Source organism: Ctenopharyngodon idella, chromosome 13 (assembly GCF_019924925.1).
Source record: "Ctenopharyngodon idella isolate HZGC_01 chromosome 13, HZGC01, whole genome shotgun sequence".
NCBI lineage: Eukaryota > Metazoa > Chordata > Actinopteri > Cypriniformes > Xenocyprididae > Ctenopharyngodon > Ctenopharyngodon idella.
In genome coordinates this window covers 24,164,448-24,192,184 of record NC_067232.1, presented here as the reverse complement: position 1 = coordinate 24,192,184, position 27,737 = coordinate 24,164,448, and positions in this window count along the sequence as shown.

The following is a 27,737-nucleotide window of genomic DNA, read 5'->3' as shown; positions in this document are numbered from 1 at the left end:
GAATCATGCTGGTAGAATCCGGTAGAAGTGTCGGCTATAGTTGCGCTTCCAATGCAAAGTCTGTTTTAAAATGTAAGAAGCATAATAAACATAATTTTAGTCAAATTCTAAGTGTTGCAAATATCCTAGCAAAGACAACAATCCCATAATGCATTGAGACAGCTTGACAAAATAATAAGCCAAATATGGTGAACATGGCAGGAGATATGTTGGCAATCATTTAATTCAGTTCCTAACAGTATTATCCCAACTTTACTAGTTTTGTATTTTTATGGTTATTAGAAGATTGTGTTGCTTACAGTCTTAAATATAAAGGTTCCAAAAGGGTTTTTTTATAGCAATGCAATAAAGGTACCCTTTTTGGTTCCCCAAAGAACTTTTTTAAGTGAACACTTCATAAGAATCATTAGGGTGAAAAATATTTAAATAATCTAAGGATCCTTTTTTAACTATGAAAAACCTTTTGTGGAATGGTAAGATTCCATGGAAATGTTCTTCATGGAACCATATGCCACTAAATAACCTTTGTTTTTAAGAGTGTAGCAATTGTGAGTCCAGTCTTATAAAGTATGTGCGTGTTGAGTTGCTTCCAAAGGAGAGCGTTTAAAATCAGTTTCATGGTGGTTAGGATGCTGTCTTAGATAGGAAGCTGCCTGTGTAGGGAATCTGCAGCAAGGCAGCTAAGGGTGTTTGGACAGTAGGAGTTTGTGTGAAGGCTTCTTTCATTAAGAAGAGAGACTAGGGATGGGCTGAGGTGATGGAGGTCTGAAACAGCTCTCTGAACCTCTGCCGATAAACTCGCAGGAAGTGTAAATATTTGTCCCTGCAACAGTTTTGACAGGGCTGTCCTGTTTACCAGCTTTAGTACTTCATTCAGCACTCTCTGTTTGTTCAGATCTGTGCATGTGAGTGTTAGTATTACACATTTTAGTGCATCTGTACGAGTCTTTTTTTGGAGAAAGTCTTTCTGGAACAGTGTTATGTCAGATTAGATGATTATTCTGCATGCGTGATCTGAACGACAGCTGCCCAGAACTTCTGCTGTCCTCCTGTATAGGTTTAATGTGCTCATATTGTGTTACGTAATGGACACCCTTCACTGGCTAAATGTCTTTTCTTTTCTCTTGTTTTTATTTCCTCATCTCATCTGTCCTTCATAAAGACCTTTATGCTTTTTTTTCCCCTCATCCGTATATGATAGTCATTTTTTTTATGTTCATATGTTATGAATAGTTGTATTTTTAGCACTATTTGCATATCTTTTCTTTATTGATTTGTAAAGCAATTTAAATTATTACTATTGTTTATGAAATGTACAATATATTACCATTAGGGGAGTAACGATACACAAAACTGACGGTTCGTTACGTACCTCGGTTTTGAAGTCACGGTTTGGTACAGCAGGAGGAGAAAACTAAACAAAATTGCTTTTTTTTTTTTAAATTAAACGATAGTTTAGTTTACTGAACAAAGTGTGTCTCTATCTTTAAATGAACTATTTTATAATTAAAAGTTTTTTTTAAGGATAAAAAAAATATCTCTGCTAATTCTGTAAACTCTATAGGGAGCCCTTACTTTCACATTACTATAATATTAAAGGTTAACAACAGAGCCCAAACTATTAGACTCAGTTCAGTTGCTATTTATTTTTAAATATAATAATCAACACTCAAATAACAAATTGTACGCAAACTTGTAAACTACATATAAGGCAGTTTTTGCATTAACTTATAAATCTAATTATAAAATGATGTTTTTACTCCAATTCGTTGTTGAAATATAATCATTTACACAGTGGCTGTCATTTTCATGACAGATTTATTTAAACATACATTAAATAATCAAGACATCACTAACAAGTTAAGTAAAATTATAGGCTAATATAGTGTGTATATTTAGCTAAAGACTTAATTTCTCTGGCGAACTAACAAGCTGTGGACTCGCCTGAGGTAAATGCTACGTGACACAGTGTTTACAAGCTGTTTTATTGATGTCTTTGTGAAGTAGAAACACTGATTGAGCATCTTTCAACATGCCTTCAGATGTTCATTCGTGTTTATTCTGTAACTAGTACTAAAGAGGAAGAGATGATCACATTCACTGCGCTCCGCGCTGCCGCCACATGAAAGAGTGATCTGTCACACCACATTAAAGAGCGTCAAAACGGCACTTTTTGTATGAATTTCATGATAAAATGGACAGAATTTGAAAGATGACACATTGTTTCTTATTGAAAGTAACAAAACGCAGAGCTTATTGCGATTATTGGTGGTTAGACTACAACGCTGTAGGCCTGTTCATCGTTGTGCAGATCCAATGGGCCAGGGCTGGATTTTCAAAGCTGAATTTTCAGCATCATTACTCCAGTCTTCAGTGTCACATGATCCTTCAGAAATCATTCTAATATGCTGATTTGGTGCTCAAGAAACATTTCCCACTGAGCTCAGTGCATCCTGGGATTGCTTTCTCCATGAAGGATAAATGCAATTTTGCTTTTGAATTTGCATGTGATGCATCGATAGGTGTCTCACCAGGTTTTGGAGCAGAGCTTGTGTGTTTAGCTAGTGTTATTTTGTATAGCAGCACTCTGTGTGTTTGGCTTGTGTTACTGCGTATGGAAGTATTCTGGGTTGGCTTGTATAATGAGATCAGATCAGTGGGTCATCCAGCACTACAGAGACTCACAAACCCAGTCACACAAACCCAGAGCAGAGCACAGCGGCTAACAGGAAATGGTTTTAAGACAAAAACATGGGCCTGAAATGTTTTCATACAAGTGAAAGGGCACAGACGCACTTTTTTTTTTTTTTTAAAGAACGTCATGATTTTGAACGAATGCTTTGTTTGTCTTCTATGGTTGTGTGTGTGTGTGTGTGTGTGTGTGTTTGTGGGTTGTCAGGCTCTGTTCTCTCCGATTCTCTTTGATTTCTCCGCGGTCTTCTGATCTTTTTACATCCTTTCTCTTCTCTGAGCAGGTTATTGTTTCAGGGCAAGAGCTGTAAAAGGGTTCAATGCTCATAATGTAACCCCCCTCACACACACACCGAACCGAGGGCCTGAGGTGAGCACTAGATAAAAGGGTGAGTCTATAGCAGGCACTCATCCCTCGAGGATTCTTTGTTGTGTTTTTCTTCTTCCACAGGGTCCTCATCGCGTTTACCTGAAAACCCAACGCACAAAAAACTCACTTATACCTTGTTATTATGAAATTATCACCTCATCTTACGTCTGGTTACTTCCAGCCAAGGTCACTGAACTTCATTTCACTGATGATAGCGCCGATCCTTTAAAGTCTTATGCACTCATACACACAGTAATTGCACCCCCTATTAGGCCTGTATTTTTAGTGCAGACGCTCCCAGAGGTCTTTTAGGCTGAGGATGGTATGGGCTGAGTGGGCAGATGCAATAACACTCCTCTCACCTGTCTCCACCGCTGAGACTCATCACGATTTCACACTGACAATCCAGTCATGTGACACGTACACGCTGCGAGCAGATACACAAGCAGTGCTCTTGAAATCACGATCCTCTGTATGGAAATTTTATGGTGCGTAGTGATCTTAGTATTTGAGTGTAGAAAGATTTGTTTGTACTTGCATATTTATTAGGCCTAAATTTGAAACACACCCAAGTGTGAGGGGAAACCAGTCATCCAGATAGTGTTGAATGTAATGTATTACTGTTATCAGATTAATAGTGTAGGGGACAACTCTTAAGATTTTCAGAAGCCTGCCTTGTTACAGTTGTCATTCTGTCATTACTCAAATGAATCAAAGTGGTTATACTTTTAGAAAATCTACATTTTATGTTGAGAATGGGTAGAAAATTTAGGGTACCTAAATGACATAATAATGTTGATAATTACATCAACTTAAAGTTGCAGTCCGTAACTTTTTTTTGGTTAAAAATGATCCAAAATAAATTTTCGAGCAAGTACATAACCAGCCAGTGTTCAAAACTATCTCCTTACCTTAGCCCGATTCACAATGGTAAGCTTGTAATAATGTTTTCTAATAAGAGCGGTACTGGTGGGTTTCCCCGGGAGGTGAATGTGATTTCACCAAGTACGACATGTTCCTGGATCAACATCTTTGTTGATCCTGGAACAACATTCCAATCAACCAATCATATTTGAGGGACTAGTGTACTGTTTATGTCAAGTTTAGGCTTACAACCAGGGTTAGGTGCTTCTACATCAATGCTATTCACCTATCTTTCCCCTCTGATTTTAGGGATAAGTTATAGGTAGGATTAGGTTTAGGGGTAGGAATAGGGTTAAGACTAAATTTTCAAGCAGAAATGTTGTTCCAGGATCAACAAAATATGTTGATCCAGGAACATGTCTTACTTGGCAAAATCTCGGTGACCTTCCGCTGGAAATTCGAGCATGCAGCCGTTCGTCTTTGCGTCATTACGACATGTCTGTTTACATGAAGAACGAGTCCCACGATAAATGATAATTCCGCAGATAACTGCAATTGCAGGTTTCAAACAGAGATGGCGACAAAGAGGCAAAACTTACGGACTGCAGCTTTAATGTGTGTAATTTAAACTGAATTTTTTGCATTAATTGATTTTTATCAAAATAAGTTGTAGTAACTTGAATAAAATTGTCTTGATAATTGTAAAGTGGGCTGTGGATTTTTTGGAAATGTCAGTTCTTGCAAGTCTGCTAAAGAAAATTAATAATGTTTTAAGCTTAAGTTTCTTTGTTAATGAAACATGAAACTCTTTGTCAGAGTATGTGTTTTGTTTTTAGTTGGCCGTGCACAAGAATGAACAGTGTGTAAGTGGTTAAATATATGCAATGAAGACAAGAACAGAAAGATAATTCAGTATGCAAATATTAGCTGTACATTTTAAATGCTGAATACTGATGTAAGTCAAATAAAGAATAGTAAGTTTTAATTAAGTTTCCAAAAAAGCAAACCTAAAGCTTAACTTTTAACTTTTAAATTATCTACAAAACAAAGTTTGAATGAGGTCTGTGTTAGGTTTGGGCTGAATTCATTGTAGAGGTTTAAAGAAAACCCCCTAACTTTAATGTTTGAGGACTATAAGTGTAATTAGTACCTCATTAGCAGGACCACACGACATCTGTGTGTGCAAAACTCCACAGATTTAGGGTATGTTTACACGGCAATGATGTACTAAAAACAAAAGGTTTTCCTTTGCGTTTTTCGTGTACAGATCAAAACGATCCCCATTTACAGTGATCCGCGAAATGACTAAAAACCCTGTGTTATGCTGCCAGGCCAGTAGTTGGCGATGTCACTTTTATAAAGAAACACTACGCGCTTATAGACTGAACATGTAATACGCATGCGCATGTCGTCACCGTTTTCACAAATTCGTGTTTTTGTAGTTTAACAAAATGATAACAGTATAATTTTGAAAAACTTGCACTTTGAAAGTTGCAAAAGCTTGCATTTTCAGGCTCCAAAATGCCTTTATCATGTAAACGAATGGCCAAAACGCGTAAAAAGTTTTCTGTGTACACTGCCCCTCACACACAACTGGAAAAAACATCAATCATAAGTGTCTTAACCTCCCACACCCCTTTTTTATATATTTTGGCGTACAGTTACCAATAAGAGTGCAGTACTCTCAAAACTATTGAAGTGACGTTAGTGTACAAGGGCAAAAAGCTAAATAGAGGCTTTCAGTTCAGACCCAAAAACATCCATCCGAGAACCTGCCAAGCAAGTCTGGTTGCCTGGCAACAGCTCTTTTTCTCTCTCTTTTTATCCCTCTGATGATGCTCTACACACTTTCCACTGCAAACCTAGTGATAATGCTTAGCGCAGGCTTTTAGCTTCCAAGTGTGTGTTTGTGTAAAGTGTGTGTGCATCACCACTCGTGTGTTTGTGTTGTTCAGACCTGATGGGGTGGATGAGTTATCATAGACATGCTGTGTTAGCAGGGTGGTTGTGGTCCAGGTTCAGTCAGTGTGGATAAAACTAACAGCCGTCGCAGGTCAGGCCTGAAATTATTCAAAGGTAATTTCAGAGCCGGTGCAGTGGAGGATGAGTTACGCTGCTTTAAATAAGGCACAGCAGCACCGCTTTAGTGTAACAAACCAGTACAAGAACTGGAAACAATGCATCTAGAAACTAGAAACAATACATCTTGATATATTTAAGCTTTCTGGTATTATTTGATATAGGCTATATCTCAATATTAGGGCTGTGCAATACGATTTCTTGATATTTTTGGGAATTTTGCCAGTAATGTTAATTACATAATATTTTGCCAAGAGGTTTTTTTTTTTTTTTGCTGGTACCTAAACATATGCATCATTTTTTACATTTAACAACAATAAGACACTATAGGGCTGTTACCACTCAAATGAAGCTTATAGGTGGCATGAATGCATTTATAGTAGAGCTGTCAATAGATAAAAACATTTAATTGTGATTAGTCACACCCTTTTTCCAATTTATACTAATTAAAATTGCATAAATAATGCTATGAAGTTGTTTTATAAATACATATTTGAATTTTGAAATATAAAATGATTTAAGAGATGAAATGATGAAATATGAAACTAAACAAGTCAGTCTTAATGAGTCATTGAATCATTCATTCAAAAGGCTGATTCATTCAGAAATGAAGCAAGTGACTATTGACTAAACGTGTGAATATTTTTGAATGCTTAATTTTAAAGAAAAATAATGATAATTAACATCATTAGCAAAATCACTGTAAATGGGTCAATGACGTGACGGGTCATTTTTTTTGCCCAAAGGCCTTAATAATAATAAAAAACAAAGATATGACATCCAAAGTATGTAAGGTAGTACAACTAGATCTCTTTTATTAAATCCAAAAGGATTCAATTATATTTTGCTACATATAAAGGTATTTTAAAGATTTTGAAGTGTCAAAATTTAACAGTTCTTTATTTTAACAGTCCAAAGGCCAATACAGCCATTTCATTTGTGATTAAAATATCTTAAAGGGTTAGTTCACCCAAAAATGAAAATAATGTCATTTATTACTCACCCTCATGTCGTTCTACACCCGTAAGACCTTCGTTCATCTTCGGAACACAAATTAAGATATTGTTGATGAAATCCGATGGCTCAGTGAGGCCTTTATTGACAGCAAAGCCATTCAAACTCTTAAGGTCCATAAAGGTACTAAAAACATATTTTAAACAGTTCATGTGAGTTCATTGATTTCAAAACACTGCTTCATGAAGCTTCTGAGCTTTATGAATCTTTTGTTTCGAATCAGTGATTCGGATCGCCTATCAAACGGCTAAACTGCTGAAATCACGTGATTTTGGCGCTCCGATTCACTGATTCTATTCGTAAAGCTCTGAAGCAGTGTTTTGAAATCGGCCCATATAGATACTGTTGAAAAGTCTTTATTTTGTTTTTTTGGTGCAAAAAAAGTATCCTTGTCACTTTATAATATTAAGATAGAACCACTGAACTCACATGAACTGTTTCAAATATGTTTTTTAGCACCTTTATAGACCTTGAGAGTTTGAATGGATTTGCTCTCAATGGAGGCCTCACTGAGCCATCGGATTTCATCAACAATATCTTAATTTGTGTTCGGAAGATGAACGTCTTACGGCTGTAGAACGACATGTTGAGGGTGAGTAATTAATGACATTATGTTCATTTTTGGGTGAACTAACCCTTTAAAATGTAATAAATGTATATATTTTTTATTGTGGCATGATTTTATAACATCATATATCAACATAGTGCAAAATGTTAATTATGTGTAGAAGTCAATTTCATTGATGTCATTTGGAGGAACCACCATAAAGGGACCATTTTGGATCAGGTCATGCAGTCAGTATCATGTGATAGGATGTCACATCATTCAGACACCTGCAAAGGACCACATGGTCATGAAGCAAAGTAACTAACTCTCCTTTAACTATTTGAAAAATTCATGTTTTCACTTGCTCATACGCATGTCCCGAAACATCAGGTCATTCGGTACAACCGCTATAAAACATGGAAATGTAATGTTTTAAAAACTTGTATTAAATATAAAATGTTTGACAGCAAGCTAACTAACTAGCTAGCTAGATATCAGCCTGTTGGCATTGTTTGAAAATATTGTCATTCGGTATAACCAAAAGTGTCATTCGTTAGAACCAATTTTTTTTTTTTTTTTGGTTAAACCCAATGACTTTTTTGATGACAAATTTTGTCCATCTTGTAAAAAATGTTGTGTTAATAGATTATAAAAACCACATAATCTCATTGTTAACACTTAATAAAACTTAACAACTTAACAAAATTAATTATATCTCTATTAGGTTTTTTTACACTTTTAAAAACCTTATTCATCAATGACCCAAATATATTTTTAATATTCAGTATATCGTCTAGCCCTGGTCCACACACATATTCTCTTTCACTCGTCTTCAAATGCCTTCAAGTAGATATTGTTCTTAGAAAGCGCCTCCGAGAAATGTCTGTTGAAAACATCCTGAAATGAGATTTCATATGAGAAAGATTAGGTTTGATATGGTAAATCTTTCTCATATTCTCTTCATTATTACCTCCTCAGTGAGTGTGGGATGATTGTAAGGTATTTAAAACTGCGAGAAAGCCGTTTTGAAGCTGCGGAGAACATCAGCTCTGGCCAGCATTGTGTGATATTGGCTGTGCTGAGGCCTCAGACGCTTACACATGCTCACACACACCTGCTTGGATCTAATTTGATAGTTTGGAGCGAGGGAATGGGCTTATACTGTAGGACATGTTTTTTTTTTTTCTGCATCCTTTTTGCTGTATCCTGCCCTTGTCTCCTCAGTTGGGTATGAACACTTGGCTTGAGCTGCAGAAACAGACAGGAAGGCTCAGTAGTGCAAATTACATGCATTCACAATGAGCATGTTGGGTGTCCAGATTTCTTTGTCTGCAGGTGGTGTGTGTGTTCCAGATGTGCCGATTGATCACGGTTGGGCCCACTTGGCAGAAGGGAAATGGGTAAAAAGAGAGAGGCCAGTGCATTGTGTGGTGCGGTGGATTTTTAAGGACAGCTGGCAACGACAGCGCAGGAAGAAGATGCCAGCGCAAAACTTTACTGTTTCCTCTCTCATTCTTTCTTTCCCTCTCTTCTCTCCCTCCCGCGTTCTGTTGTTCAGGAAGTATGGACTGAATGAAATCCATTGACTGCCACTGGTCTGGTCTCCACTGCCTCGGAAACAGTTGTCAGGGTGAGGGGCTCTAGGACACCCCTGCTGAGACCCAAAGTGTATTAAACACAATCCAGAACAAATCATGTGTAAACGGAAAACGACTCCAAAACAAACCCAGACTAGAGCTGTGTAGTGGGGACGAATGGGTGTGCATTCAAACGGGCCAGCTGCACAAGTTTACTTACTGTCATGTGTTTGTTTTTGAAGCTGATGGGCATCAAGGAAATGCCTACTCATACTTCAGGAAGTGCTGAAGATTATATGCAATCATAAGATTTCAGTGACATATTTTTAAATGAAGATGATAGAGTGTAATTTGATGTGTGACACATCAAGTGGATTCTGAAATATAGAATTATTTTTTTCTTGTTTTCCATGAAATTAATATTTTTTTTTTTTGCACATAATAAAAGTTATATTGAGTTATATCAAGTTATATTTTGACAAAAACCAATAAAGAAAAATAACTAGATTTTTACATTTTCAGAGTGCTTGGGTGTTCTGGGTGGTTGCTAGGTGGATACTTGCTGACCCAAGTCAAATGAGCCCAGCCAAGTCTCTATGACTGCAACGTTTTGATGCCAAGGGCCCACAGATATGATGATCCCCATACATCCTAAAATATAAATGCAGCTATATTTTTTTATGTAGGAAAAATTGTTTGTAGTGAGTGAAAGTATGATAATTTAAAGGAACAGTCCACTTTTTTTGAAAATAGGCTCATTTTCCAACTCCCCTAGAATTAAACAGTTGAGTTTTACCGTTTTCGAATCCATTCAGCCGATCTCCGGGTCTGGCGGTACCACTTTTAGCATAGCTTAGCATAGTTCATTGAATCTGTAATAATCAAGGAACTTTGCTGCCGTACCATGGGTGCAGCAGGCACAATGATATTACGCAGCGCCTGTGACCCCCTGCTTGCACAAGGAGCGTGCCTTGCAACCATGGAGACATTTGTGAGAGACGCTGCGTAATATCATTGCGCCTGCTGCACCCATGGTACGGCAGCAAAGTTCCTTGATTATTACGCCGGAATGAGAGTATAGTTCCTAGCCATATCGGCTTATAAAATCGCAACTTTTCATTTTCTGTCGGTCTTAGTACACGATGTAACTACAGAAGAGTCAAGTTTTAAATAGGAAAAATATCAAAACTCTTTGGTCATTTTTGAGCGAGATGCTTACGGTCTAATCAGATTCAATGAACTATGCTAAGCTATGCTAAAAGTGGTACCACCAGACCCGGAGATCGGCTGAATGGATTCAAAAATGGTAAAACTCAACTGTTTAATTCTAGGGGAGTTGGAAAATGAGCCTATTTTCAAAAAAAGTGGACTGTTCCTTTTAAAGACATCATATTTTTTGCAAATTAAAAAATTGGCTTTTACTGCATATTGTGACAGTACTGAAATGGAAGCAAGTAAATTATCTTGGGAAACATTGACTATGTATGTAGTGTTTTTTTCTGCCCACTAGATTAACGTTAAATATATTAACTTGAAGAAAAACATTTTCAATTGAAATATAGCTCTTTGTATAGCACAATAAATCTTTTTGCAGAGCAGTTTTACAGCTTAAAGGGATAGTTCACCCAAAAATGAAAATTATCCCATAATTTATTCACCCTCAAGTCATCCTAGGTGTATATGACTTTCTTCTTTCAGTCAATCACAATCGGAGTTATATTAAAAATACTCTGGCTCTTCCAAGCTTTATAATGGGAGTGAATATTTACCGAGATTTGAAGCCCAAAAAAGCACATCCATCCATCATAATAGTAATCCATACGGCTCCAGAGGGTTAATAAAGGCCTTCTGAAGTGAAGTGTTTTTGTAAGAAAAATATCCATATTTAAAACTTTATAAACTAGAATCACTGGCTTCCGTACGCGAATTGAGTTCCGGCGGAAGAGTGAACTTTGACCTGATGCATGATGTATTGATGAACGCGGAAGCGCAGAGGAGCAGAAAAAACACTAAAATGAGAAATTTTAAAGAGAAATGTCAGAGGAGCTTGAGTTTGTTGCCCAGTCCTATTTGTTTGAACTGCAAGAGGCGTCTACTCTCACCTAAGCTTACGCTACGTCCTACGTCATACGGCAGAACTCGAATCTCTCGTGAACGCGCAGACGGGCGTTACCGGAAGCTAGTGATTATAGTCTATAAAGTTATGTAAATATGGAAATTTTTCATACAAAAACACATCACTTCTCTTCAGAAGGCCTTTATTAACCCCCTGGAGCCATATGGATTACTTTTATGATGGATGGATGTGCTTTTCTGGGCTTCAAAATATTGGTTACTGTTTACTCCCTCCCATTATAAAGCTGGGAAGAGCCAGAATACTTTTTAATATAACTCTGATTGTGTTTGGCTGAAAGTATACATATATGCCTAGGATGGGTTGAGTAAATTATGGAATAATTTTCATTTTTGGGTGAACTATCCCTTTAACTTTGACATTTCTAAAAGTACATTTTGTCAAATATTTTTTTTCTCTCAGTTTTTCCATGGACCCTTTTTTCACCCCGCTTGTTGTTTGAAAACTTATTCTCAATGATATTACTGATTATTTTCAACATTACTAATAATGCATGTCCTCTGCATCAAGTATGTATATGTTATGTGTGCAAGTTATTACCACAAGTGCCCTTGCACATCAGCATGTTTTCCTCTGATGCATGAGTATGCTTAAAAGTTTGCTCACACACATTTGTTTTTCTATTGTGGTGGGGACTTTCCATTTGACTTCTATTGTTTTTATACTGAGCTAATGTTATTTTCTATTCCATAACCCCAAACTAACCCTCTCACAAACTTTTTCGGATTTTCAAGAAATGTAGTTTTAGCCGGAAAGTTTTACTATCCTTTACTATCCACACACATAACTCTACATACACAGGCATCTTTTCTCATTGATGCACACAGCTCTCTCTCTCTCTGTAAACTCACACTTCTTTGGGAGTGTTTACTTCCACAGAACAGAGAGGCAGGTTCAGCATGTGGAAGCGTTCTGCACGGCATAATGACTTCTAATTTCACAACAAATAAGTCAACAGAGATTCCTTTGAATCACACATCATTTACAAGCAGCCATGAACAGACAGCATTCCTCTGAGTGGAGCTAAAGCTGGAACTGTCCTCTTATCTATTGAACTGCCACTGAACTGTAGAGTCAAAGTCTTTACCTCTAAACTGAACAGTGTGTTTCTGTATCTCACACACATTTAACACTGCCTTACTTTCTTCTCAACTAATGAGACTTACCGGTCCAATATGAGTGCACACAAACATTCCTACATAGCAGATCTAAACTTTATCTGACCTTTAACGTTTTCTCAGTTATAAAATGGACATCACAGTATTCACATCTGTTGTTTTTGCATTTACTGAAGATTTTAAAGGGGACCTATAATGGCCCTTTTATAAGATGTAATATAAGTCTCTGGTGTCCCCAGAATGTGTCTGTGAAGCTTCAGCTCAAAATACCCCACAGATCATTTATTATAGCCTGTCAATTTTGCCCCTATTTGGGTGTGAGCAAAAACATGCCGCTTTTGTGTGTGTCCCTTTAAATGCAAATGAGCTGCTGCTCCCGGCCCCCTTTCCAGAAGAGGGCGGAGCTTTAACAGCTCACGCTTCAGTTGCTCAGCAACAACAAAGCTGGAGAATCTCACGCCGCCAAAATGAGGATTGTCAGTAACGGTGTTCAGCCTTACATTGTTCAAACTGGAGTCGGACACTGATGGAGAGACTCAGGAAGAAGTTACAACTTTTAGAATGAAACTGGATGTTTCTGAATGGTTAGTGGATAAATGTATGTATTTGCTGTGGAGTTGATTCAACTCATCGACTAGCATGTGCCGTCATGTTAATCTTTTGTGCAAATCCAGCATTGAATTGACCCTCGTTTGTGAAGCAGTCCGGCGTAAAATGATGGCATGGCAACAACTCTTCCTCTTCTCTAAAGCAGCCCAACATGGACTCACCCCATTTGTTGAGTGTTCCCAGAGGCACGGTTTATGTAAATTTTGGGGTTTGTGATGTCACTAACTCAGGAAGAAGGTTGTCGTAGTCCCTATCAGCCGTTTGTTGTAGTCCTTAAAAAGCGATTTCTGTTAAAGAAAATATTTCCTTTGCATTGAACTTTTGAGTGTTGTAACTTTGCAGATGTTGTTTATGCTCAAACAGCAACATTACACACTAACTAAAGTAAAAAAGTGAAATCTTAATCAACCACCCCTTTAAAATACTGCAGTATTCACACTAGTGGTCAATACAAATATTAAGCTATTAAACCAATCCTAAATATGTGATTACAGCTTTGTAAAATAACAACAGTTGCTATTTCATCCCTGAAAAGCATTTCGTTTTTTACAAAACAGAAAAAATTGATTGCGCTTTAACGCTATAAAAATGAATAGATACTCAATATTTTTATGATGTCATTCACTCAGATAAGATGTCAGAAAGCTCAAACCATTAGTTTTTTAGATTAACGTTTTTTTTTAGATTAACAGATTAACGGTTCAAAAAATTCTAGATATTTAACATCAGTATTGCACATCAAACTAACAGAGTTAAACCGATTAAATAATGTGAGTTCAGTGTCCCGTTAATTGTATTAGTGGTAAATCATGGGGTTAAAAAAAGAGATAAAAATGGCACCGTTTCCTTAGAATGAGCCCGATGCAATTCAAATTACAGATATAAATAATAAATCTATGGTAGTGGAGATCTCTTCTCACCTATCACACTGATACATTTTCTCCCTTTCATCTCTGACCTCTGTAAGGGGCTCTGCAGCTCTGTGGCTGTGATAGAGTTTATCACTTGCTCTCGTCTGGAAGTGAAATGGATCACAGACACACTGCTGCACACATTCCCCATTAGATAGTCGCAGGCCTAAACAGATAGATCATTCCTTCACGCTCGCATGCGTTTGGCTGCTGAATAAAGAACATAGTCGCTATATCAGCATGATCTTGGAGCGCGTGTTAAATGTCAGTTTGGAATATAGCACTGAATTTTAGAAGCAGTGATGAAACGCTTGAAATGGCTGATTGGGACCCCCTGCATACTGACGCTCATCCTGAATTTTTTGTGCTTTGAGTTATGGATATGTGGGGATTCTGGATAAAGCTTCTCACAGATCAACTCGAGAGATAACAAAGGTTGAAGCTCTTTTTCTCTTAATTTCTTTCTGCCTCTGTCTTTCTCCCTTTCTTCCTATCAGGCAATACAGTGAAAATGTGCTCAGCTGGGGCAAAAATGCCCTTATATTTCATTCCCCTGTTTTCTAACATTTGGTATATTTCTTAATATTCTATTCTAGGCCTAATGGGTTTAGTGGCTCTGCAGACACTGCAGTGACCTGTTGCTAAAAGTGATGCCCGGCCTAGGAAAATTGGCTTCTTTGCACTTTTATATAAATATTTATTAAATATTTTGCATGCATGTTGTAAAGTTGTGCCTCGAGTGTAAAACTAATGTATGCATTCCATGTTTCAGTTGTATCATTTGTCATGATGCAATGGAACATATCAAATTGTGTGGATGTCATTTTTGGCCAAGTGGTAATACTAAGCTTGCACTCATTATCCCCAGCCTATAATTTAAAAAAAATCACTATATGGCAAGTATTTGCTATATTATTATTATATATATATATATATATATATATATATTTTTTTTTTTTTTTTTTTTTTTTGTGGGTTTTAGTGAAAATGTCCAGATGGAAGGAGCTGTCCTCTGCAACCAAGGAGGATATTGTTAAAATGGCTAAATTTGGTCAGTTGGTTTTGGATATTGCTCTGGATGTGAATGGTCACAATGTCCACATACTTTTTTGAAAGCACAGTGAGACCACTACCATGCAGAATGTAACGTGCTGTGGCTGGTCAAGGAAAACTAGTGAGCATTTTGACAGGAAAATGAAAATCACAGCTTCTAAAGATATGGATGAGACCTCCAACCTCCAATTTCACCTTGAACTGTAAGCCAACAGCTATAAGAGGCTGGATTGATTGTTTACCAGTAAATAAAGCATTTATTAGTTTTATCTACTGCAAAAAACACCTTGTATTTGCCAAAGAACATAAGGATTGGAGTATGGATGATTGGAGCAGTGTTTTGCCGTCCGACAAGTCAAAATTTAACAACCTAGCTTTGGATGGTGTCAGGTATGTTTGTAGGAGACGACTGGAGTTTTTTAATAACAAATGCATGCGTGGCGCCATTAAGCGTGAAAGTGTTCATGTTAAATATTTAGAAGTCTTCAAGTGGCTCTCTCCATCCCCTGACCTTATAGGCCTAGTTCACCCAAAAATGAATATTTCTGTCATTAATTACTCACCCTCATGTCGTTCCACACCCGTAAGACATCTTCGGAACACAAATTAAGATATTTTTCATAAAATCTGATGGCTCAGTGAGGCCTGCATTGACAGCAAGATTATTAACACTTTCAGACGCCCAGAAAGCTACTAAAGACATATTTAAAACAGTTCATGTGACTACAGTGGTTCAACCTTAATGTTATGAAGCGACGACAATACTTTTTGTGCGCCAAAAAAACAAAACAAAATAACGACTGTATTCAGCAGTATCTAGTGATGGGCGATTTCAAAACACTGTTTCATGAAGCTTCTAAGCTTTACGAATCTTTTTGAATCAGTGGTTTGGAGCGTGTATCAAACTGCTCCAAACCACTGATTCAAAACAAAAGATTCGTAAAGCTTCATGAAGCAGTGTTTTGAAATCACCCATCACTAGATATTGTTAAAATAAGTTGTTATTTTGTTTTTTTGGTGCACAAAAAGTATTCTCGTCCCTTCATAACATTAAGGTTGAACCACTGTAGTCACATGAACTGTTTTAAATACGTCTTTAGTAGCTTTCTGGGCATTGAAAGTGTTTATTGTCTTGCTGTCAATGCAGGCTTCACTGAACCATCGAATTTAATGAAAAATATCTTAATTTGTGTTCTGAAGATGAACGAAGGTCTTACAGGTCTTAATTAATGACACAATTTTCATTTTTGGGTGAACTAAAACCCATTGAAAACCTTTGGGAAATTATAAATCTGAATTATGAGAAGTCATGCAGGTCTTCCAATGAAGCTCAAATTTGAGAAGAACTTAAGGAGGATTGGAAAGAAGTTAAACATCATATATGCACAAAGTTTAGTGAGTCAATGCCCAGGAGAATGGCTACTGTAATCAAAAACAAGGGAGAACCAACAAAATATTAATAAATGATTACATTGTAGTCAATGTATGCTTTATATCCTGAGCTTTTTGCTTTTCTATGCCTTTTTTGCATAATAAAACCCATATTTAAATATATGCTGAAGTTTGCCTTTCTTGCCAAATAATTTTGTTAATTTTGTCATTTTAATACCTTAACCAAGTTTAGTGTATTCTTCTTCCTAATATAACATACTCCACATAATTGATTGTTTAATAGAAACTGAAGTGTCATTAAAAGCAAATGTTGGGCAAATATCCCCTCTGGACATCACTTTTGGCCACTACTGTTGCCAAGAGTTGTTAAATGTGTAGCCATTTAGTGTGTTAGCATGCATCTTACATTAGTTGTGCCTAATAACCCAACAACATTTAAGGTCTGCTATATCAAGTCATTAAAAAAATAATAGGTACAACTATATTTTGTCCTATTACCCATTATTTCACATGTAAAGAGGCCCATTATTTTGCTCTGCATATATAAACACCTTTACTGACTTTTTGACATTTATCGTGTATGACTGTTACAGTGTGTTGTTTTTTTCTTGCATTGTAAAGTTTTTTTAAAGATATTTTTAGATATCTTTATCAGAATACTGTTATGCATGTAAACCCTCAATATGAAGTAGATTATGAAGTGATATTCAATAAGAATTGATTAACATGCACAGCTGAAATGAACACAAGTCGCAGTAAAACGCCAATAACTTTTCCACACAAATTATGATTACAGGCAGATTTTCAATTAATAAATGCTTCTTGCACAGGTTAAAATCAACCTAAGTTAGGTTGAAAATGGACAAACCCAGCGAATGTGTTGTTTTAACCCAGCGGTTGGGTTAAAAGTTTGCCCAACCTGCTGGGTAGTTTTATTTAACTCAAATATTGTTTAAAAAATACTGTATTTCTTGCTTAAAGTGAACCTGAAATATGTTGGAAATTAACATTTCTTAATATGTTTAGTAAATTAACATTTATTAATAAGTTTAATGAATAATAATTAAAAATCAACATTTATTAAATTGCTTATTTTGATTATTATTGTTTCCTCTAGTAATTATGTGTCTGATAATTTCCAGCTTATACAATGGGTTCATTTTAAGCCAGCCATATAGTAATTTTTAAACAATAGTTGGGTTAAATAAAACTGCTCAGCACGTTGGACAAACATTTAATCCAACCGCTTGGTTTGTCCATTTTCAACCCAACTTGGGTTGTTTTTAACCCAGCATTTTTTTATAGTGCATGTTATGAACTTGAAACACTTTTAGTCAGTGATTTGTTAATTAATACATTTTGACATTTGCATCACATATTAAGCTCTGCATGTCTTTTCTGGCGTAGTAAACTTGCTCAATAGCTCACCTGGTATACAGCACTGCACCTGAGATTTGAACGAAAGTGAATGAAAATGAAATATGAAATTTACTACAACCAGTGTTGCCAGATTCACTTTAATCTGTTTTGAATCAAACTAAACATGCCACTCACTGGACATCACACTTTGAAAGTGTTACGAAATCAAGAAGCATCAAAATATAATTTTGCAGAAATGTCACCACACATTTTTCCAATTTAGTGGTTTCTAGTAACAGCAATGATTGAGAATATTTATGACATAGATGGCATGCTGTGTTTTTATGTGCTTAGAAACAAACATGCCCACATAAAGGTAAAAAATTCCCCTGAACATCAGTTACAGGAGGCAAATACTTCCCCTTAATGAAAAAGTTAATTTCTGACACGGTTGGAGACTGACATTAAAATCATGGTGAAATAATAGCTTTAGTGTGTTATTAGACCAGTATGTGACAGCACTCTCTGCTACTGCACATAACTGAAATACCCACCAAAAGGCAAAGCGCACTGTCCCACAATACGCAACAGATGAAGAGCCAGAGATGTGTGTGTGTTTGAGGACACCTGTCCCCAAAGCTCACTCCTCTCTACGGCTGTCTCTCACACATCCTCACTAATCGCTGATTTGGCAGCGTTACTCTGACAACATTCCAAGGTCCAGTTTCAGGAGAAGAGCTCTCACACACCAGCTTACACAATTACACACGGACGTACACTCACACGTCAAACACACAGTCATTACGGGGGTTTTATGTCCCTTTTTCTTAACATGGTCTCCGATTTGAACTTTTATCGTTGTGTTACAGCTGTGAACTCACTTGCGAAATGATGTTTATACGTAATACTTGTAAAAAAAAGTGCTAATATATTGAGAAAAGTTCTCTTATCTTACAGGGGGATCTGACAAATGAAAGCCAAGATACTGATAATGCAATAATCCATAATTGATCTCTTGGACTCAACTGATTTTATTTATCATGTTTCACAATATGGGAATATGGTAATACACTTTATTTGTAGAGAACTTTTCAAAGTTCAAAGTGTTAGCAAGTGCGCAAGAAAGAAAAAAAAATGTGACCCTAAAAAGAGCATTTTGATATAAACATGTTAATTAAAAGGAGTATGCTGGGTTAAATCTTCTTAAATACAACTTTATTACCCCAAAAAATAACTCATCCATCAGTTTTTAAAAACAAAGGATGTGTGTTCTTACTGCATTTAAAGTGGAAATTTATGGGAAAAATGTACAGCACCACAAATAAGCATTACAAATATGCAGCTCTTACTGTCATTGTCCTTGTCCATTGTTAGCATGAGAATGGTGTGATTATATGTGCAAAGTTTTAATCCAGTCATTCAACTCGTGTTATAATCATGTAAATATCCATAAAAGCATTTTTAAAGAAGCCAAACTTTACTCATTGAAATTATATCTGGATAACCAGAAGTTCATCCACTTAAAAAGTAATCCTGCATATCTAGATTAAATAAACTTTTTTTGACTAAATAATTTGTGTAAGTGATCTAAGAGAAAAGAGTTTTCGCATCTCTGCTTTTAAACCCTTAGATTTCCATTGTAAGTGGATTACTGTACATGGGTTTTTAAAAGACCGAGAGACGAGTCAGAATAATTTTCTGGAGTAATCAGCAGCATGCCACAGATGCTGGCGTTACAGCTTGAGCTGTATTTAAGCCAGAACATTCTTCTGACGACAAGCATAAAAAGGTACATTTGAGCAGCTCTTTGAGTGTGTCCGCAGTGCCTGCTTTCCTGAAACATTCTGGCGTTATGTTCCAGAGCCAAAAGCTTTCACACAGAATGCGTCTCTCTGTGGAAACATCTGGAATTTGAAGGAATCAAGGATGCCAAATATGCTGCCACAAAACCTCCATAGCCAGAGCGCAGAAATAAGAATTATAATTATGAATCTGACTTTTTCAAACTCTTTTCCTCCTGTATTCATAACCTCAAACCATTTATCAGAAACAACATGCAGCTATTAATTTGATGTTCACTTGGTGCCCTGAGATAAAACTTGATCAATGGAACTACTATTGTAATTAGTTATTTAAGTGATAACTCATCTAAAAATGAAGGTTCTCTCATTATTTACGTACCTTCATGTTGTTTCAAAGTTGCATGGCTCTCTTTCTTCTGTGAAACACAAAAGAAGGTATTTTAAGATTTTTTTTTTTTTTTTTGGTCCAATGAAAATTAATGGTATTTAAAGGGATAGTTCACATAAAAAATGGTAATTTTCCCATAATTTACTCACCCTCAAGCCATCCTAGCTCCATATGACTTTCTTCCTTCAGCCGAACACAATCAGAGTTATATTAAAAAATATTCTGCCTCTTCCAAGCTTTATAATGGGAGTGAATAGTACCCAAGATTTTGAAGCCCAAAAAAGCACATCCATCCATCATAAAAGTAATCCATACAACTCCAGGGGGTTAATAAAGGCCTTCTGAAGTGAAGCGATGCATTTTTGTAAGAAAAATTTCCATATTTATAACTTTATAACCCGACGTATGATGTATTGACGAAAGCAGAAGCATAGAAGATAGAGCAAAACAAAATACCGGTCACTAATTAGAAGTCTAAAACAAGAATTTTTAAAGAGAAATGTCAGATTTCGATATAAGAGAAGAGGAGATTGAGTTTGTTGCCCAGCCCTATTTGTTTGAACTGTGAGAGGCGTCTAAGCTTATGCTACTCCTACATCCTACGTCATACGGCGGGTCAGACAATTTGTGACGCAGTATGTGACGGACAGATCCTTAACGGCAGGAAATCCAAACATTTGCCTATCATTCCTCATTCATCGACCTCAAATATGGCTTATCACTTGAAACATGTAAGTAATAGCAACTTTACAAGTCCGCTTGCTCTATATAAATCGGTGTAGATAAATTATTTTCCACATATCCAAGTGTTTGTGGAGAGTGCACTTTCATTTTTAGGTGCACTTAGTTCACCTAAAAATGAAAACAATGTCATTTATTACTCACCCTAATGTCGTTTCACTCCCGTAAGACCTTCGTTCATCTTCGGAACAACAAATTAAGATATTTTTGGCTCAGTGAGGCCTCTATAGCCAGCAAGTTAATTTACACTTTCAGTGCCCAGAAAGGTACTAAAAACATATTTAAATCAGTTCATGTGAGTTCAGTGGTTCAACCTTAATATTATAAAGCGACAAGAATACTTTTTGTGTGACAAAAAAACAAAATAACGACTTTTCAACAATATCTAGTGATGGCCGATTTCAAAACACTGCTTCGAAACTTTTGTTTCGAATCAGTGATTCGGAGTGCCAAAGTCATATGATTTCAGCAGTTTGACACACAATCCGAATCACTATTGACATTGAAAACAATGACATTATTTTCATTTTTGGGTGAACTAACCCTTTAAAATACTCCATCATTTTTGATCATACAGATAAGAATAATCCAACATTTGAAACTGTTAATAGTTTGTGTTTATTTCTGTAATGAAAACAAACAGGATGTGCTTTGTGCCATCTCTGTCTCAAATAAACTTGAGCGCGTCACAAAAATAAACTGAAACTCAGCATATACTTGCCTCACAGACTTGAGAAATATATTTATGGAAAGCTTGTCTACTTTTAAATGAACCGATTCAAATCTAAAACAAATATTCTCAGATTATGTAATCGGTATGAAACGTGCATATAGGTGCGTTCACTACTGCGGAGATGATGGGTCAGCATCGTCGACTTCATCTCTGCAGCCGAACACACACAAAACACTAGTTTATCAATACATTATTAAAATGTTCAGACAGTCTCCTTCTGTTTTTTCATGCCACTTTCATAATTATTGCTTTTGCCAGTGCGCTGCTCCAAGCTTGCTTGCATTTGAGCCCTGATTAGGCTATGCATTATATATAGGCGATTAAAGGCTCATTGTTATGATTTATATGGTTTATTACTATAAACGCGCGATTACACGACTAATCGCTTAAATGAACTAATACTAGTTGACTAGAAATATCTTTAGTCGAAGGCAGCTTTAATTTGTTGGCAGCTGCATTTACATCCGCTTGGTTCAGAAATCTGAAGTGAGTGACTGCCATCTCTTTCATCAGCCAAAGGTTATAAGCCTGTGGAACTGTCCTCATGAGTCTCTTGCTCATCTTTTACCGTTCAGAACACAGGGTTCACATTCTGCTGTGCTGGCATTAAGACTCGTTCAAATTTCCTGAAGCTCTCTGTAAACTTCTGTCAGTATGGCGGGGAGTCCCTCGCCCCAGCCAGCTTGAGTCTGGACTTCAGCCACTTGTCAAAGGAGTCTCCACACTGACGCTATGCTTGACACGTCTCTCCTCTCTCAACCTCTCCTTCTCACTCTCTTGTCATTTTTACCTTCCGTCTTGCCGCTCTCCCCCTTCTCCCGTTTTTGCTCTGTGCGTCATAAGCGTTGGTGTCTGCAGTGGCTTTTTAATAGGGGCTGAAAAATGTTGCCGCTCCGCCGTCCAACGCCACAGACTAACGGTAAACATCTTGTCTGGTCAGAGCGCAGTGCCAGCCGGGCACACACATGCACATGAAAACATGTTTTTACTTTATTAAATTTAGCAAAAAATAGTCAGTGACTCTGCCCTTTCTGTAACCACATCGAAGGTATTAATTATGCTCAGGCCTCCCAAACTCTGCCTATTATTGCATACCTCAGACCACCGATGAGTGTGTGTGTATGTGTGCTTTAGTGTGCACTACACACAGTCAACCAGCAACAATTACAGAAAGGTCTGGCATAACATGAGTCCAGCAAACACACATATACACAAATCAAATCAATTAAGTGCAGTCGGGAGGAGATTTCCTGCACCCTCTCTTTTTAGGTCTTTTTTGTAGTCTTTCTTTGGTCAGAAAAATATTCAGTGTTAACTGAGGATACAGACCAGCAATTTTACAGAAAGCAGAGAGCAATAATCATCCCTACACAACTCACAAGTCATATAGTTACAGGGATGTTATGGCTTTTAAGGTCTTTTTTATTTTTAAAACTTATTAGAGGCATTATTAAAAAGTACTTCTCTGTGGTTCATATAATTTTAGTCAAAGTTTTTCTTTAGTGCCAAAAGTCATAATTTGGTTTATAACCATTTTCCATCCCCTCTCTGACCCTTTAAATGGCTCGTTTGTTGCGGCATTACCTTTAAGACTCCCTCTTTGCATGTGAAATGAATAATTTTTTCTGCGCCACTGGTTTGCATTTGATGCATTTTGGGAGTTTTTACCAGCCATGAAAATGTATTTGCATTATTTCATTTGAAGATGGCATGAAACGGAAGTTGTGATAGTCTTTTCTTCCCTATTGTGACGTATATCCTAATAAAATGGCTTCTCAAACAAGAAAAAATGTAGGATCTTGATGTTGTCCATTGGGAATTGATTGAATGGTTGGATCATTGAGGTTTGCTATTGCTGTGATCTCATGATTGACAGGTTGCCCCGCCCTTATGTCATTACAGGTCATCAGAGAGGACGAGATATAGATGATTTACTTGTAAAAAGAAATATTCCATTAAAAACTTTGATGAATTGATGGTTTCGTGGTGACTTCATGGTGAAACAAGCAGTTACTACTACTACTACTTTGGGCTGAACAATTTGGGGAAACAAATATAATTGTGAATTTTTTTTTTTTTTTTTTTTTTTCTGATTGCAGTCGCTATTGACTCCAGTATATTCTACATTACTCCATCATTCTCATTGCAAAGCCTCTATGAAGTCAGAAATCCAAGGATTTCATAACAATCAGGTTACTGCAGCTAAAGATAGTCTTTTGAAAGTTTCAAGCTCTGAAAGTTACAGTATGTTACGGTATATTCTCATGATATGACCCCTTTAATTCTGAAAACTACATATATTATGTTCTGCTGATTACAAGGAACCTGAGGTGTACTCGTATACCCTGAAATGCATGAGTCATCTGGTATTTTTTGTATGTTTATTCCGTGTTTATACCACATATAAAGCAGTCAGAGTGAGAGCTGCAGTGTGGAGTACCCACAGATATCTTGTGGCCTATCATCAGCTCTAACAAACACATAGCTTTTGCATTAGTAGAATTCTGAAGCCCTGTGAGCCATCCACCATCTTGGGTTTTGAACACCATCATTGTGCAGTTGGAAGATTGGAGAAATAATTTAGAAATAAAAGGCATTTTTCCTACCCTGATTTTAGCCCTCTGATTTGAACACTCTGTTTTAAAGGGCGTGTCTGCTGTGAGACTTCAGTGTAAACGCCCACTGCTGTGATTGGCTAACATCTTTGCATATGAAATAGCTTAGAAAGTATTACTCCCTCTTTTAGCACGTTTTTACTATTACAGCTCACAGGGTTAACTAATCATGAAAAGTGTTGATTATAGCATTACATTTAGATCTATGGCATTAAATTTAGATCGTGGCATAAAAGGTTGCAGTGATGAACATTGTAGCCGATCACAGACATGTTGTTGAGCGCATGAAAGCAGTGATCTCGTCATTGCAACTCAATTTCTGCACACTAACAAATGCTTTCATCATAACTAACTGTGCAAACACGATGTAAATAAGAGATTTGTTGAATGCAGGGCCTGAATTTCTATTTTGGAAAATAGGAGGGAATTCCCTACTTAGGTGACTCTTCTGGGGGGAATTTTTTAATTTGAGGGGGGAGTGTATATATATAAAATGTAATGGGAGTTTTGGCGCGAGTCCAGAACTCAGTCACTGATAAACTCGCTCAATCAAACGCTGTTTGATTGACAGCTCCAGCGATTGTAAAGGGAGCGTTCTTTTATCGCTTTCTATATATAATTTAATCACAGTTTAAATAACAGATTATTTTTATCCTACTAAGAGAAACATTTGTGAAGATGACCGTTTAGTGACTGGTTTGATTTACTGACACATAGACAAAGAACATCTGACTGTACATGAATCATTTCATATCAGATCAGGCATTAGAATTAACAGTTACTTACATGTTGTTGCATTACTGTCGAGTCCATATCGTAAAAGTCTGTTTGCAAAGCCTGCGCCGAAATGCGATTGATTTACCAAAGAATCCACAGTGAAATGTACCGAATACAAATAAATATAGCTCAACTGAGACATTCACATTGTTGAAAATAAATAACCATATTAGGATCCTTTGAAAGGTAATGTTATTTTTAGTCCTGTATTGCTCTTCTCTCCTCGTCATCTTACTAACACGCCGTTGGGCGGGGCTAACATTGAAATGATGAAGTAGGCGCTGATTTCTTCTGTGGAAGTTATGAAACTTGTAAGATATTCTTATAGTATGATGACCCCTTACATGTAAAAAGCTCAAGGAAAATTTAATTTCTCAGTTCATGACCCCTTTTTGTGTTTGATCGATTGACTGGAGGCATAAAAAGCAGCCAGATGCAGTGTGATATACTCTATATATAGTAAGAAATTTATAAGCTATGTTTGTATATGCGACTATTTCGGTCCCAATACAAGCTTTATGTTTCTGTATTGGTTCCATTGTATGTGCATTACTGTATGTGTATTTTTCTGTGATCATTGAGAGCATGCCACTGATGCTGTCAGCAGCAATGCACAGCTCACTCCTTCAGCACTCTTTAGGATGACTTCAGCATCACTAGTGCCACTGCGTGACCAAACATATTACGCATCTGTACATAAACAGATGTTCTCATTGAAGTTGCCTTCAGCAAAACTAATTATGCAGAAATATAACCAGAAGTTTGTAAAGCGCTTTGTAACATAAAGATAGTTATGGAAAGGTTACAAATCTGACAAATCCCATAGAGCGTCTGGGTTTGAAGAGTCTGACTGGTAGGTGACTGATTTTCAGTGAACCTTAAGCAATTACATCCAAACTACTGCACAGTGGGACGACCTGGTAATATGGTGAGAGCAGTGAAAGATGACATGTGGGGAGGGAAAACGAGAGAAATTGAGGTTTGTGGGAGTCAGAGAACCCTGCAAGAATAAAAAAAAAAGAGGTGTAAAGGAATGAGGGATGCAAAGCCTCCCCCTGAGCAAACACAGCTCTGAATCAGACACACCAATTTAGACCTGGCTCTCTCAAACACATTTGTGAAAGGAGCTCTTCAGCTGCAGTGTAAAGTCCACGCGCACGAACACACACACACACACACACACTAAACGCACTGAATGAGTCTCTTCAGAGCTCTGGGGAAGCAGGATGTTCCCCTTCAGGACATATTTGAGTCTTTCAGCTCTGGAGAGCCGGCAGGACTCCAGCAAACAAACACTCACAGTCACAAATGCAATTCAAAGTCTAAAACTTTTTGTTTTATTCCGAACTCTATTCCATTAGCATCTTGCTCTCTGTTGACAGCATTTGTCATCGTCAGTGTTGGTTCAGTAAGACTTGTAATGCTGTCAATAGAGTTTCTAATGGCACCACTTAGCTACTAACATGCATTAGTTTAAAAAAAGAGAGCCAAAAACCATATTGTTGCATAGTTTTGTAGGCTGATGCTAGATATTTTACTTTATAACTTGTTAAATATGGATATTTTTCTTGCACAAACACATCACTTGGCTTCAGAAGGCCTTTATTAACCCCCCTGGAGACACTTTCTTGATCTTCATACTTGTTGATCCCGCACACTGCCATTATAAAGCTCGGATGCGTCAGGATATTTATTAATATTTCTCCGACTGTGTTCATCAGAAAGAAGATAGTCATATACACCTAGGATGGCTTGAGGGTGAGTAAAGCTTGGGCTAATTTTTTTATTTTAAAGTGAACTAATCCTTTAAGTACGTAAATGGGTTAATGTATATATGCAGCTCAATAAATTAAACCAGTCATAGTAAAGTTCTTTGCCGACAAGCTTCCTCTCGATATTTCAGCAGCAAATTTTATATATTGTTACTGTAGCATAATTTTTGGTTACTGTGAAGTGCAATTACACTGCTGACATGTTGTGTGCATAAAATATAAACACCGAAGTCAAAATGAGAAGCATTAATTAAACATCACTAGCTATGTTTCCATCATCCTGTTTTTTTGCGCATTTTGGAGTATCACATCAGAAACGAGTGATGGAAAAAAAATCCCTTAATTCACAAAAAAGTTTTTACGCTCGCTTGAGGTTGTTTTTGACCAAAAATAGTTAATGCGAATAATGGGAGATGGCCGAATAAATTCTGACGTAGCAAACATTAAACCCAGCTGACTAATCAGTTGTTTCCGCTGGTGTTTTATTTACTGTTGGTTACTAGGTTACCAATACCAGTGTTGGGGAAAGTTACTTTTTAAAAGTAATGCATTATAATATTGTGTTACTCCCTAAAAAAGTAACTAATTGTGTTACTTGGTTACTTTTCATGGAAAGTAATGCGTTACTTTACTTTCGCGTTACTCTTTCTCACCCGGGCTGGGCTTGCTTGTTTGTTTTTTAATAACAACAAAAAAGTTGACAAATGTAAAGGCACTTTCACTCCAAAAGTGAAATGAATAAGCCTCAGGCTGAAGGAAATGCATATTTACTCCTGTACAGTAGAGGGCGCAGCTCAAACAAACCTTTCAGCTGTGCTGCCATTCTGGATTAAAGAAGAATAAGATACAGGAGAAGAAAGTTCAACACTCTTATTTCTAAATCTAATCTAAATTTTTGTTTATTAGTATGGTTGAATCAGATCACTGAAGGTCAGCAGCAAAGACATTGGTTAATAAAGTGAGATGAAATACATAAATTATATTTGTGTAATTTAATATAGTTAATTATTACAGGTTTGCATCGCAGGTTTGAGAAAATGCGAAATGAGATGAGTAAAGGAGAGCTTAAAGTTAAGGAGATCTGTCAGTCAATAAATGTGAAAAAGTAACTTGCGTTATTTATTTGAAAAAGTAACTTATTTTATAATAAATATTTTGTGCAAATTGAAAAAGTAATGCGTTACTTTACTA